A 12,755-nucleotide genomic window follows, 5' to 3' on the forward strand; every position below is an offset into this window, starting at 1 on the left:
AGAAAAAAAAATCGTACAGAGTGTTTCTATAGATAGGGAAGTAGTGTCTTTTTTTGCATACCAAAATCTGCTATCGTGGGGTAATTTCTCTTGCATTAGGGGACCGTACGTCACATTGTTGGTGGCGTTCGTTTTTCTTTTGCAAAAAAAAATTAGTTGCATCGGGTAAATTTATAGGGAGGGCATTAGTGTAGTGAATGTCTATTTTTTTATACAAACATTTTTTTTACATTGATTTTTCTTTTCATTTTTCTCCTACATTTAATCTACTTTTTTTTTTAATAATAAATAGCACCCTATACACAAGCCCCACTCATTATACATGTAATAGCACCACTTACACACAGATCCCGAGGTCTTTGTTTTGTTGTTTTTTCTTTTTAAAAAATGGCCCATCCGTCAAGAAGACGCTATTCACCAGAGGAGGCATACGCCTTCCTTGCCTCCAACACAGATTCAGCCAGTCAGGAAAATCCCACATTCTTCTATTCCGCCTCCTATAGTGAGGAAGGACCCCCAACAAGGCGCCCTAGGACCCAGGCAACTCCTGCAGCTAGCAATCCCAAATGGGTTGCACCCCCTGAGAATTATCAGCACGTCATTCTGGATTTCATCGGCAACTCAGGAATCCAGTTTGACGCCACAGGGCTCACTGAAAACAACTTTTTAAAATTCATTTTCAGTGATGAAATAATAAATGTTATAGTGGCCTAGACAAACCTGTATGCCCAACAATTTTTCACCTAAAATCCCACATCATACACCAGATGGACCCCCAGAAATGCAGCAGAGATGACGACATATTGGAGAATTGTGCTGCATATGGGCATAATAAAAAAACGGAGCTTTGTCAATACTGGAGTACTGATATTCTGCACAGTACATGAGTATTAAGCATGGCCATGACAAGGACACGATTTGAAGCAATGCAAAAAATTTTTAATTATGATGATAATGCAGTGTCCTCCCCGAGAAGCTCCAAACTTTGATCATCTACCGTATATACTCGAATATAAGCCGAGATTTTCAGCCCAATTTTTTGGGGCTGAAAGTCCCCCTCTCGGCTTATATTCAAGTCGAGGGGGTCAGAGGGGGAGGGGGGCGGGGGTGTCAGGTCATACTTACCCGTCCTGACGCTGTCTCTTGAGCCCCCAGCTTCTCCGCGCTCTCTTCCTGCCTTCAGCGGTCACGTGGTACCGCTCATTAAAACTCATGAATATGCGCATATTCATGCGTTTTAATGAGCGGTATCACATGACCGCTGAACACAGGAAGAGAGAGCGCGGAGAAGCTGGGGGCTCAAGAGACAGCATCAGGACGGGTAAGTATAGCGATACTCACCTGTCCTGCGTCCATGGCTGCTTGCTGCTGTCTGTCATCGGTCAGTGACTTCAGACAGCAGAGGGCGCGGTGACGTGATTAGTGCGTGCCGCACCCCCTGCAGTCTGAACGTCACTGACCGATGACGTGGCAGATAGCGGTGAGCAGCCATGGACGCAGGACAGGTGAGTATCTGACACCCAGCGACGGAGAAGTGAGTGTCATTTTTTTTATTTTTACATGCAGCAGCAGCACATGGGGGCATAATCTATGGAGCTTCTTATGAGGGCAGTATATGGGGGAACAATCTATGGAGCTTCTTATGGGGGCAGCATAAGAAGGAATAATCTATGGAGCTTCTTATGAGGGCAGCATATGGGGGAACAATCTATGGAGCTTCTTATGGGGGCAGCATATGGGAGAACAATCTGTGGAGCTTCTTATGGGGGCAGCATATGGGAGAACAATCTATGGAGCTTCTTATGGGGGCAGTATATGGGGGAACAATCTATGGAGCTTCTTATGGGGTCAGCATATGGGGGAACAATCTATAGAGCTTCTTATGGCGGCAGCATATGAGGGAATAATCTATGGAGCATTTCCCACCCTAGGCTTATACTCGAGTCAATAAGTTTTCCCAGTTTTTTGTGGCAAAATTAGGGACGTCGGCTTATACTCGGGTCGGCTTATACTCAAGTATATACGGTATATAAAAGTCGACCAGTGGTTGAACACTGCAGCAGAAAATTTGCTGAGGCGTACCCTATGAGGGACATCGCTCTTGGTCAATCTCGCTCATTTCAAAGGGAGGCTAAAATTCCGACAATACCTGCCCAGTAGAAGGGCCAGTCACGGAATAAAACTGTACAAACTGTACAGGGTACACCCACAAATTTAGAGTCTACGAGGGAAGGACACCCAGATTAACCCCCCTGAATGCCCCCCCTCCTGGTGGTGAGTTGGAAAATTGTGTGGGAATTGCTGAAAACACTGCTGGATAAGGGTCATCACCTCTACATTAATAACTTTTACACCAGAATCCGGCTCTTCAAGACCCTCTCTGCCAGAGGTACAGCTGCATGTGGCACCGTGCGGAAAAAAATCAGCGAGGCCTCCCTAAGCCGCTAATTGGGCACCTGCTGAGAAAAGGCAAAAGCAGAGTCCAATGCGACAACATGCTGGCAGTCAAGTATAAGGACAAGAGGGATGTCCTGACCTTGACCACCATACACCGTGCCAATAGCTCACTTGTCACTGTTCGTGGGACCACAACACAAGTCCCAAAGCCAGATTGTATCTTGGATTATTATAAGTACATGGGGGGTGTAGATCTCTCAGATCAGGTCCTCAAACCACACAGTGCCATGCAAAAAGCCAAAGTATGGTACAAAAAAAATGGCAGTGCACACTGTACAGATGGCAATGTACAATTCTTTTGTACAGTTCTGATCTGCAGGCAATATGGGGACCTTCCTTCAGTTTCAGGAGGTAGTCATCAAAGCCCTAATGTTTGGCACTCAGGGAGGTGAGGGTGCCAGTATTGTCCCAGGTCAACTTTTCCCAGGACAGGTTCCCCAAACAGCGAGGACAGAACGATCACAAAAACAGTGCAGAGTATGCTTCAAGAGGGGAATCCGAAAGGACACAACTTACCATGGTGAAACCTGCCCCGAGAAACCTGGCCTTCGCATTAAAGATTGCTTCAAAGAGCTCAACACGTCCACAAATGAATAAAATTAGTTTATACCCTGTTGACACACACTTTTATAATCTGATGTACTCCGCACATCTTACATGTAACACCACATTATAAATTCATACACCAGTAAACTCAAAAGCATTATAATCATTACTATAAAACTATGCCTCTAGATAAACTCTTTCAGGGGTGTAGTTCCCAAAATGGGGCTACTTGTGGGAGATTTTCACTGTTTAGGCACTTCAGGGGCTCTGCAAACGCAACATGACGCCCGCAGACCAATCCATCAAAGTCTGCAATCCAAAACGTCACTCCTTTCATTCCGAGCCCTGCCTTGCGCCCATAAGTGGTTTTCCCCCACATATGGGGTTTTGGCGTACTCAAAAGAAATTGAATAACAACTTTAGTGGTCCATTCTCTTTTATTACCCTTCTGAAAATAAAAAATCGGGGCTTAAAGATCATTTTTGTGGAAAAAATATGACTTTCTATTTTCATGGCTCTACGTTATAAAATTCTGTGAAGCACCTGGGGGTTCAGAGTGCTCACCACACAGCTACACAAGTTCCTTGAAGGGTCTAGTTTTCAAAATGGGGTCACTTGTGGGGGTTTTCCAATGTTTAGGCACATCAGGTGCTCTTCAAACGCGACATGGCGTCCGTTCTCAATTCCAGCCATTTTTGCATTCAAAAAAGTCAAAAGGTGCTCCTTCCCTGACGTGCACCCAACAGTGGTTTTCCCCCACATATGGGGTATCTATGTACTCAGGAGAAATTGCTAAATAACTTTAGCGGACAATTTTCTCCTTTTACACTTGTGAAAATAAAAAAAAAAATCATTGCTGAAAGATCATTTTTGTGACTAAAAAGTTAAACGTTCATTTTTTCCTTCCATGTTGCTTCACCTCCTTTGAAGCACCTGAAGGGTTAATAAACTTCTTGAATGTGGTTTTGAGTACCTTGAGGGGTTCAGTTTTTAGAATGGTGTCAATTTTAGGTACTTTGTTATATTGACACCCCCCCCCCCCCCCCCCCCAAGGTGACTTCAAATGTGAGGCGGTCCCTAATAAATGGTTTTGTAAATTTTATTGGGAAAAAAATGAGAAATCTCTGGTCAACTTTTAACCCTTATAACGTCCTAAAAAAATGTTTCCAAAATTGTGCTGATGTAACGTAGACATGTGGGAAATGTTATTTATGAACTATTGTGTGTGACATATCTCTCATTTAAGGGCATAAAAATTCAAAGTTCAAAAATTGCAAAATTTTCACCAAATTTTGTACTGTTTCACAAATAAACAAGTCATATCGAAGAAATTTTACCAGTAACAAAGTAGACTATGTTACGAGAAAACACTCTCAGAATCAGTGGGATCTGTTGAAGCGTTCTAGAGTTATGGCCTCAAAGTGACAGTGGTCAGAATTGAAAAAAGGGAAGTTGCATCGTGATTTTTTTTTTTTCCCGAGAGGGGCAGCATTAAACTTCATCAGCATGCACAAGAGATGACAAAAGCGCATCAAATAAAACGCAGCATTCTCTGCTTTGAGAATGTTTTGCCTGAAAAAAAAAAAAAGCCGCAAAAATGCAATGTGGCAACATAGCTTTACGGCCAAGAGGGAAAGGTTTGCTACAGAAAGAAAACCCAGCAAACATGAAATGTGTGATTATAGCTTTAGGTTCACACTTATTTTTGATATGCACATTTGCCATTATGGCTTAGAGGTAATAATGATAAAACAAAGGGCTGAAAAGTGAGAATCAACTGACTTGCCTGTGTGCCAGAACATCATGGACCAGTAATGAACTCACTTAAAGGGGTTAACCCGGACTTTTTTTTCTGATAGGCCCAAGAAATTAGTAACTGCCTGCCTGTTGTGCCCGGTGCCAACCTTTGCAGCCTGAGAGCAGTCATGGACCGCATCTGTGGAAGCCATCGCCCATGTTATGCTGATTGATACCGAGGAGCCAGCTGTCAATCAGCATGTCAGCAGTGACGCCCCATCAACAGAGCAGCCTGAAAGACGAAGAGCTGCTCTGCTAACACGCGGTAAAGTGAAGCAGCAGAATGGCCGACAGGAGCAATCAGTGACCGCTCTGAGCCAGCACTGGGCAGAACAGGCAAGTAATGAGCAACAAGTACCTGCCTGTCAATTCAGTTTTTAGCTCCGTGGAGAAAAAAAAAAAAAAAAAAATTCCAGTACAACCCCTTTATGTATGCTTTAAAAGGAAGCATCACGAAACCCCAATAACTGAACTATATTAAGAAAACCTAAAACCAGGGACCTATGGACATGCCAAGAATGACAGACAATGAAAGACAGGTTCTACCTGATCAGAGTGACAACTGCCGGTCACACATATGGCAAAAAGCACTGGGAGAGCCCCAAAACAACAAACCGTACACGTTTAGTGTCACAAAGCAATTTGCTCTACACTAGTTCATACAAGGGGCACAAAGCGAGAGCCTATATTTAGAGCCGTGGAATTGCTATTCCTAATCCAGCGATACAGAACAGAAGCCGCACTTAGTGTGTGACTCATGACTTTCCTACAGACCGGGAGAGGAGCAGCTCCACCTTTAGGATAAGTGCCACAATGCAGAAATGCTGCGGAAATGTCCGCAGCATTTCTGCAACTCCCTGCTGCGGGTAAAACGCATGTGGAATTCGCATGCGGTTTCCCTCAAAACAGAAGCGTTTTGCAAGTGTTTATAGCTTGCAGAATGCTTGCGCTTTTCAAGCGATTTGAAGCATCGCTTGGAAAAGTGATTGACAGGTTGGTAACACTTGTCAAGCATAGTGCTGGACAAATGTGACCAACTTTTTTACAATTGATGCTGCCTATGCAGTATCAATAGTAAAAGATAGAATGTCAAGAATAAAAAAATAAAAAATAATCTTTATTTTTATATAGTGCTAACATATTCCGCAGCGCTTTACAGTTTGCGCACATTATCATCGCTGTCCCCAATGGGGCTGACAATCTAAAATCCCTATCAGTATGTCTTTGGAATGTGGGAGGAAACTGGAGAACCCGGAGGAAACCCACACTAACACGGGGAGAACATACAAACTCCTTGCAGATGTTGTCCTTTGTCGGATTCAAACCCAGGACTCCAGCGCTGCAAGGCTGCAGTGCTATCCACTGAATATGGTTATTCTCACCTTCTGACGGCTCCCGATCTCCTCAGCAGCGCTGCCGGTACGTTCCATTCCCAGGGATGCTTTGCGTGAAGGACCTTTGTGACGTCACTCTTGCGAGACCGCGACGTCATCTCAGGTGATTCGCGCAATGCATCCCTGGGAACGGAAGATGCTGGCAGCGTGGCTGGGAGGCTCCGGGGGCTGACAGAAGGCGAGAATATCCCGATTTTTTATTTTAATTCTATTTTTAACAGGATTATGGTACCCAGGGGTGGAAATGCTTAAAAAACGCAACGTGGGCACACAGCCTCACAAAATGTATTGATTGACAGCTGATCAGTGGGGGGGGGCTGCTATCAACGGGGTTCTCCACTACTCAGAGCTCCATTGCAATTGCTGTATTTCCCCCCATGTAAAAGAGAAATGGCCTATACTTTTCTCCAGTGTCTGCGCCATTCCAGCAAAATGTGCGCCTGGTCTCCTGGTGTTGGCATGACTTTGTCTCATGAGCCCTGCGATTCCACAGCTTGAAAATCCACAGCATGGGCACAGCAACTGCGGAATCCCATAGGATTGCATGGGAATACGCTTTTTAAGCGATTCCGCTGCTGCAAAAACGCTTAAGAAACGCAAAGTGGGCACACAGCCTTACTGCCAAGCATCTCTACCTAATACACAAATATAACCTGTTGAAGAAAGGCTGAAGACAAAACCTTTTTTAGGTTATTGTCACACGTTGCTTTTTTTTTTTTTTTTTTTTTTTTAAACAGCATGTTTTGGCTGCAAGAAAAAACACAGCAGAACACTCTGCATGTGAGCATAGACTTAAGGGACTGTAACTTGTAATAAGAATCCTTGCAAGACAGATTCATGACACTCTACACATGCCACTAAAGCTGGAGTCACACATAGCGGACTTACCAGCGATCCCGACAACGATATCAACGTGTCAGGATCGCTGGTAATTCGCTATGTGATCGCTGGTGAGCTGTCAAACAGACAGCTTCACCAGCGATTAGCACAGCGACGCCGTGCGCACGGCATCACTGTGTTCGTTAGCGCTGATGCCATGGATCCATGTAAAAAATAGAATTAAAATAAAAAATATTGTTATTCTCACCTTCCGACGTCCCGCTCAGCATTCCCGCCTCTCGCCACGCTCCGGTCCCAGTAATCCTTTGCGAGAATTACCGCGATGACGTCCGTTCTCGCGGGATCGCGAAGTCTCGCAGTCATTCTTGCAAAGGATTACTGGGACCAGAGCGTGGAGAGAGGCAGGAATGCTGCGCGGGACGCCGGAAGGTGAGAATAACAATATTTATTTTTTTTTATTATTTTACAGCTGATCGCTGGTCTCCCGCCTGTCACACGCAGCGATGCGTGCTGGCCAGCGGGAGATCAGGGCCGAAAAAAATGTCCAGAGGTTTCTTGCAGCGATCAGCGATACCGGCAGGGGGGTCGGTCGCTGATCGCTGTCACACACAGCGATCTCGCTGGTGAGATCGCTGTTGTGTCAAAAAACTTGTGACTCAGCAGCGATCTCGCTAGCGAGATCGCTGTGTGTGACTGGGCCTTAAGGCATTGCAAGTAGTTGTCAGTAGCATAAGTGAAATTCCTTTCTTGTCGCTTGTAGTGGGATGTTCAGTTGAGGATGTCACAGATTATTGATACTTCAACCTGTTAAGGATCCGGTACCAGAACAGGTCCAGGAATAGGGAGGCAGCACATCTACAGCCATTCTAACAATTTAACGCCTGTCTCTTTAGCAGATACACAGCGCTCAAAATTGCTGTAAAAAAGTCTCATAACTGAAGACCAAAACATACAGATCATTAAACCCGTTTTATTTTTTGTATTTGTTTTTCGCTTCTTCCCAGAAGCATAACTTTATTTTTCCATCAATATGGCCATGTGAGGGCTTGTTTTTTACGGGACGCGCTGTACTTTTGAACGCCACCAGTGTTTTTTTTACCATGTCGTGTACTCAAAAACAGGAAAAAATTCCAAGTGCGGTGAAATTGCAAAAAAAAGTGCAATCCCACACTTGTTTTGTGCTTGGCTTTTTTTTTTTTACAGGGTTCACTAAATGCAAAGCTGACCTGCCATTATGATTCTCCAGGTCATTACGAGTTCACAGACATCAAACATGTCTAGGTTCTTTTTTTATCTAAGTGGTGAAAAAAATCCAATGTTTGCTAAAGAGAAAAATATATATATATATAATAACTGCACCATATTCCGAGACCCGTGGTGTCTCCATTTTTAGTGATGTTGGGTGAGGGATCATTTTTTGTGCGCAGAACTGATGTTTTTAATGATACCATTTTGGTGCAGCTACGATCTTTTGATCGCCTGTTATTGCATTTTAATGCATTGTCGCGGCAACTTTTTATCGCTTCGCCGGTTAGCATTCGGGTTAATCCTTTTTATTGATAGATCGGGCGATTCTAAATGCGGCGATACCAAATATGTGCAAGTTTGATTTTTTTTTATTGTTTTATTTTGAATGGGGCGAAAGGGGGTGATTTGAATTTTATCTCTTTACTATTTTCATATTTTTAGAAACTTTTTTTTTAAACTTTTGGCATGCTTCAATAGTCTCCATGGGAGGCTAGAAGCTGCCACAAATCGATCGGCTCTGCTACATACAGGCAATGCTCAGATCGCCACTATGTAGCAGATTTACTGACTTACTAGGAGTGCCGACCACAGGGTGGCGCTCACAGCAATCCGGCATCAACAACCATAGAGGTCGCTAGGAGACCTCTGATTGTCATGTCGACACACCGGTGACCTGCGATCAAGTGACGCGGGTCGACGATATGTGTATTTCCGGACGGACGGAAGCACTTGTTAACTGCCGCTGTCAAGAGTTTTGACATCGGCATTAAACTAGCTAATAAATCGCGGGAGAATCGCGATTCTGCTTGCGGCTATTGCGGGCACTTGTCAACTGTTCAAAACAGCCGACATGTCTCGGCTTTGATGTGGGCTCACCGCCGAAGTCCACATCAAACTGAATGGGAGGAGACAGATTAGATATTAGAAAAAACTTTTTGACAGTTAGTGATCAAAGAGTGGAACAGGCTGCCACGAGCTCTCCTTCAATGTAAGTCTTCAAACAGAGGCTGGACAGACATCTGACTGGGATGATTTAGCGAATCCTGCTTTGAGCAGGGGGTTTGACCAGATGGCCCAGGAGGTCCCTTCCAACTCTACCGATTCTATGATAGCGGGGGAACCTGACATCGGCGTACTATCACGCCTGATGTCCGGAAGGGGTTAATAGAGCGGGCGATTCTGAAAGCTGCAGTACCAAATATGTGTTTTGCTTGTTTTATTTTGAATGGGGCGAATGGTGGGTGATTTGAAGTTATACAGTTGTGCTCAAAAGTTTACATACCCCGGCAGAATTTTGCTTTTCATGGTTAGTGGTTGGGTGAAGCCATTTATTGTCAAACTACTCTGCTTTCTTCTTGTTAAATCGTAATGACAACCCAAAACATCCAAATGACCCAGATCAAAAGTTGACATACCCTGGTGATTTTGGCCCGATAACATGCACAGAAGTTGCCACAAATGGGTTTGAATGGCTACTAAAGGTAACATCCTCATCTGTGACAAATGCCAGGAAAATTGTTCGGGATGCAAAGAAAAACCCACAAATAACATCAGCTGAAATACTGGACTCTCTGAAAGCTAGCGGTGTGGCTGTTTTAAGATGCACAATAAGGAGGCACTTGAATAAAAATGGGCTGCATGGTCGAGTCACCAGAAGAAAGCCAAATGAGCCTGATCAAAAGTTCAGCTTGAAGTCTTTTGTAGTAACTGTTAGGGGCACATGTCAGCTACTCAAAACAGCTGACATGTGCTGGAAAAGATGTGGGCTCTGCGCCGGAGCCCACATTAAAGGGAGAGACACAACATGCGCAGTACAAGTACGGCACATGTCATGAAGGGGTTAAAGTCCTTCTCCCATGAAAGGTTCCCTTTAAGAGGTTTGTCAACAGGATTGCGCTGTGTAACCTATAGACAGTGTCAGGTCGGCGCAGATTAAAATGATACCTTGGTTGATGAAATCTGTCTTGTGGTTGTTGTTTAAATCTTTAACTCAAAACTGAAAATAATAATATGCTCGTACTCCGGGGCGGCCTGTGGGGGGTCTTCACGTGGTGCTCTGATTAGGTATTCATCAGTATGACTTCTTACAGGTCATCGATCCCTCGGTGATCTGCCCTATTTTACATACTGAATGTAATTTGGCTTGAAAAAAAATTCACATTCAGCAGGCAGGCGCAGTAGCATGATCGCATCTATAATATCCATTTAATTATTTTATTTAATCATATAAATTTCTTCTGAAAAAATAAAATTATCACTAAATAAAATAATTAAATGGATATTATGGATGCGATCATGCTATAGCAATGGCGCCTGCCAGCTGAATGTGAATTTTTTTTTTCCAAACCACATTATATACAGTATGTAAAATAGCGGGCAGATCACTGAGGGATCGGTGACCTGTCAAAAGCCATACACATGAGTACCTAATCACAGCACTACATGAAGACCCCCTCACAGGCTGCCCTGAAGCACGAGAATCTCATTAACTGAAAATAAAGATTACACAACAACCACAAGACAGATTTCATCAACCCAGGTATCATTTTAATTAGTATACTGGCACCGACCCAACACTGTCTGTAGGTTACTGTGCACAATCCTGCTGATGGGTTCCCTTTAATATATTTGCAATCATATTCTACAGCACTGTGTACTTACATTTGCTCATTTTAGACAATTATTCTGTTTTCTCTGCTCTATGTAGAAACAGGAAGTCTCTTGTCCTTACATTTATAACTGCCCTCTTCAATTCCTGACACAGTTGCTAAACCCATCCCCATCATCGACCTTTGCAGTGACTCATGAGTAAGGGAAAATTGACCTCCTGTTTCAATATAGAGCTTAGAAGGCTTCAGCTAGTCAGTTTTTAATACTGTAATGTCATGGACCTAATGAAAAAGACAAGAGACTTGGCTACGCAGAAGGGCATAATGAGCAATTGTAGGTACACTGCGCTATCTAATATGATTGCAATATATTAAGAGGATACAAATTTTGATTTGAGTGTTTCTTTAAGAAGTTAAAGGAGCACTCCATTTATTTTTTTTCCTTTCCTGCCCAGTGCTGTACTTTTTGCTGGAATTTTATGGAAAAAAAAAAAAACCTTCTGCATGAATTTTGAATAGCTAATTCACTAGTACATTTTGACTTTGCAAAGAGAAAAAAATGCTGTCCTTCCAACTCACACTGCGGAACCACAATGTATCCTAGGAGATGCAGTATTAATCTGCCTCCTACTTGTGATAGGTTTCTCAACATTGGCTTGTACAAGCTCAAGCTGCCCCTCATAGAGTACACTGGAGGGTATGCATACGCGGACAGTATAGGTAATGAGTCAGGGGAGTTTAATAAATGCAACTAATCAAAGTAAGGACTACTGTACGACTGCATGTTTGGATGATAAGAGCTAATTAGCATACTTTCTCCAATGAAGCAATGGTTGTGAATAGGTCACTGCACTCTTCAATAAGAGCCAGCCCTGGCTGTATCTGCATGTAAGCCAAAAACTGTATACCGAGGAATAAAAGGATACTGCTTGGTGGGAGGGAGGCGGATGAGAGCTGCCATGCAATGCAAGATCTGATTAATTTATAGAAAGTAACAGGAGAGAAAACTCTGGACTAGTGGAACAACTTTCCAAAATGAAGGAGGGATAACAGAATATTTCAAGTAAAAAAAAAATGTAATTTAATTTTCTTGCATCTTTGCACGCTTTGAGTAATGACACATCCACAAGTATTAACATGTATTTGAGCACAGTATTAGAAATGTAATTACTAATAATTTGCTGACGATCAGTGATCTTGTGTTTATAGTTCCACATTCAGCCTGATGAAGAGCCCACATCATTGGAAGGAACATATGGGATACATCTGCTACCAGACTTTCCTATTTAAAGACTTGTTGCATCTATTATTGATCTCCTCCTTGCATCTCCTTTTATAGCTGACTTTTTGGAACCAATTAATTTTTCATAGATCTATTGTCTTGAGCTACAATATATTGTACTTGCAATGGTCAAGCTAGAATTAAAAGGTTTATCCAGTTAAAAGGACAAAAATTGTTCTAAAGTGTTTAAAGTAAAAATAGACAAAACATTGCTATGATATTTTAAGGTAGCGATGTTATTAGCGGTGTTATTAGCTTCATTGCATAACAAAGGAGAAAGCCTCCTCTCCTTCCCTGCATCAGACAAGTGCGTAAGGGGGACTGTCTCACTGGCTCATTTTAGTAGCCAAGCCAGCCCCTTTCCCTGTCTGTGCATTAGTAGCGATGGATTACAGGGTGGCTGAGGCACTGAAATGAGTCAGCCCCTAAACACATTTCCCCCATAAAGGAGGGATGTGTCAGAACAAAGTCGGAAGTGGAGCTCTTTTTTTTCTATGGCCAAAAGTTGCTCTCTTGGCAGTAAAAACGGTTCATTCAGAACATTCGTTTTGCTAGTTGTCACAAGATGACTATATAATAACG

The 12,755-nt window shown here is 43.1% G+C and overlaps 1 protein-coding gene across 3 annotated transcripts in view; it reads right to left on the bottom strand.

The window, feature by feature from the left end:
• YTHDF3 (YTH N6-methyladenosine RNA binding protein F3) overlaps positions 1–12,755 on the bottom strand; it is a 73,158-nt gene that overhangs the window by 21,422 nt on the left and 38,981 nt on the right. The gene's annotated exons all lie outside the window — the stretch shown is intronic.

Source organism: Dendrobates tinctorius, unplaced genomic scaffold (genome assembly GCF_039654945.1).
Source record: "Dendrobates tinctorius isolate UK_male_01 unplaced genomic scaffold, ASM3965494v1 ptg000082l, whole genome shotgun sequence".
Lineage (NCBI taxonomy): Eukaryota > Metazoa > Chordata > Amphibia > Anura > Dendrobatidae > Dendrobates > Dendrobates tinctorius.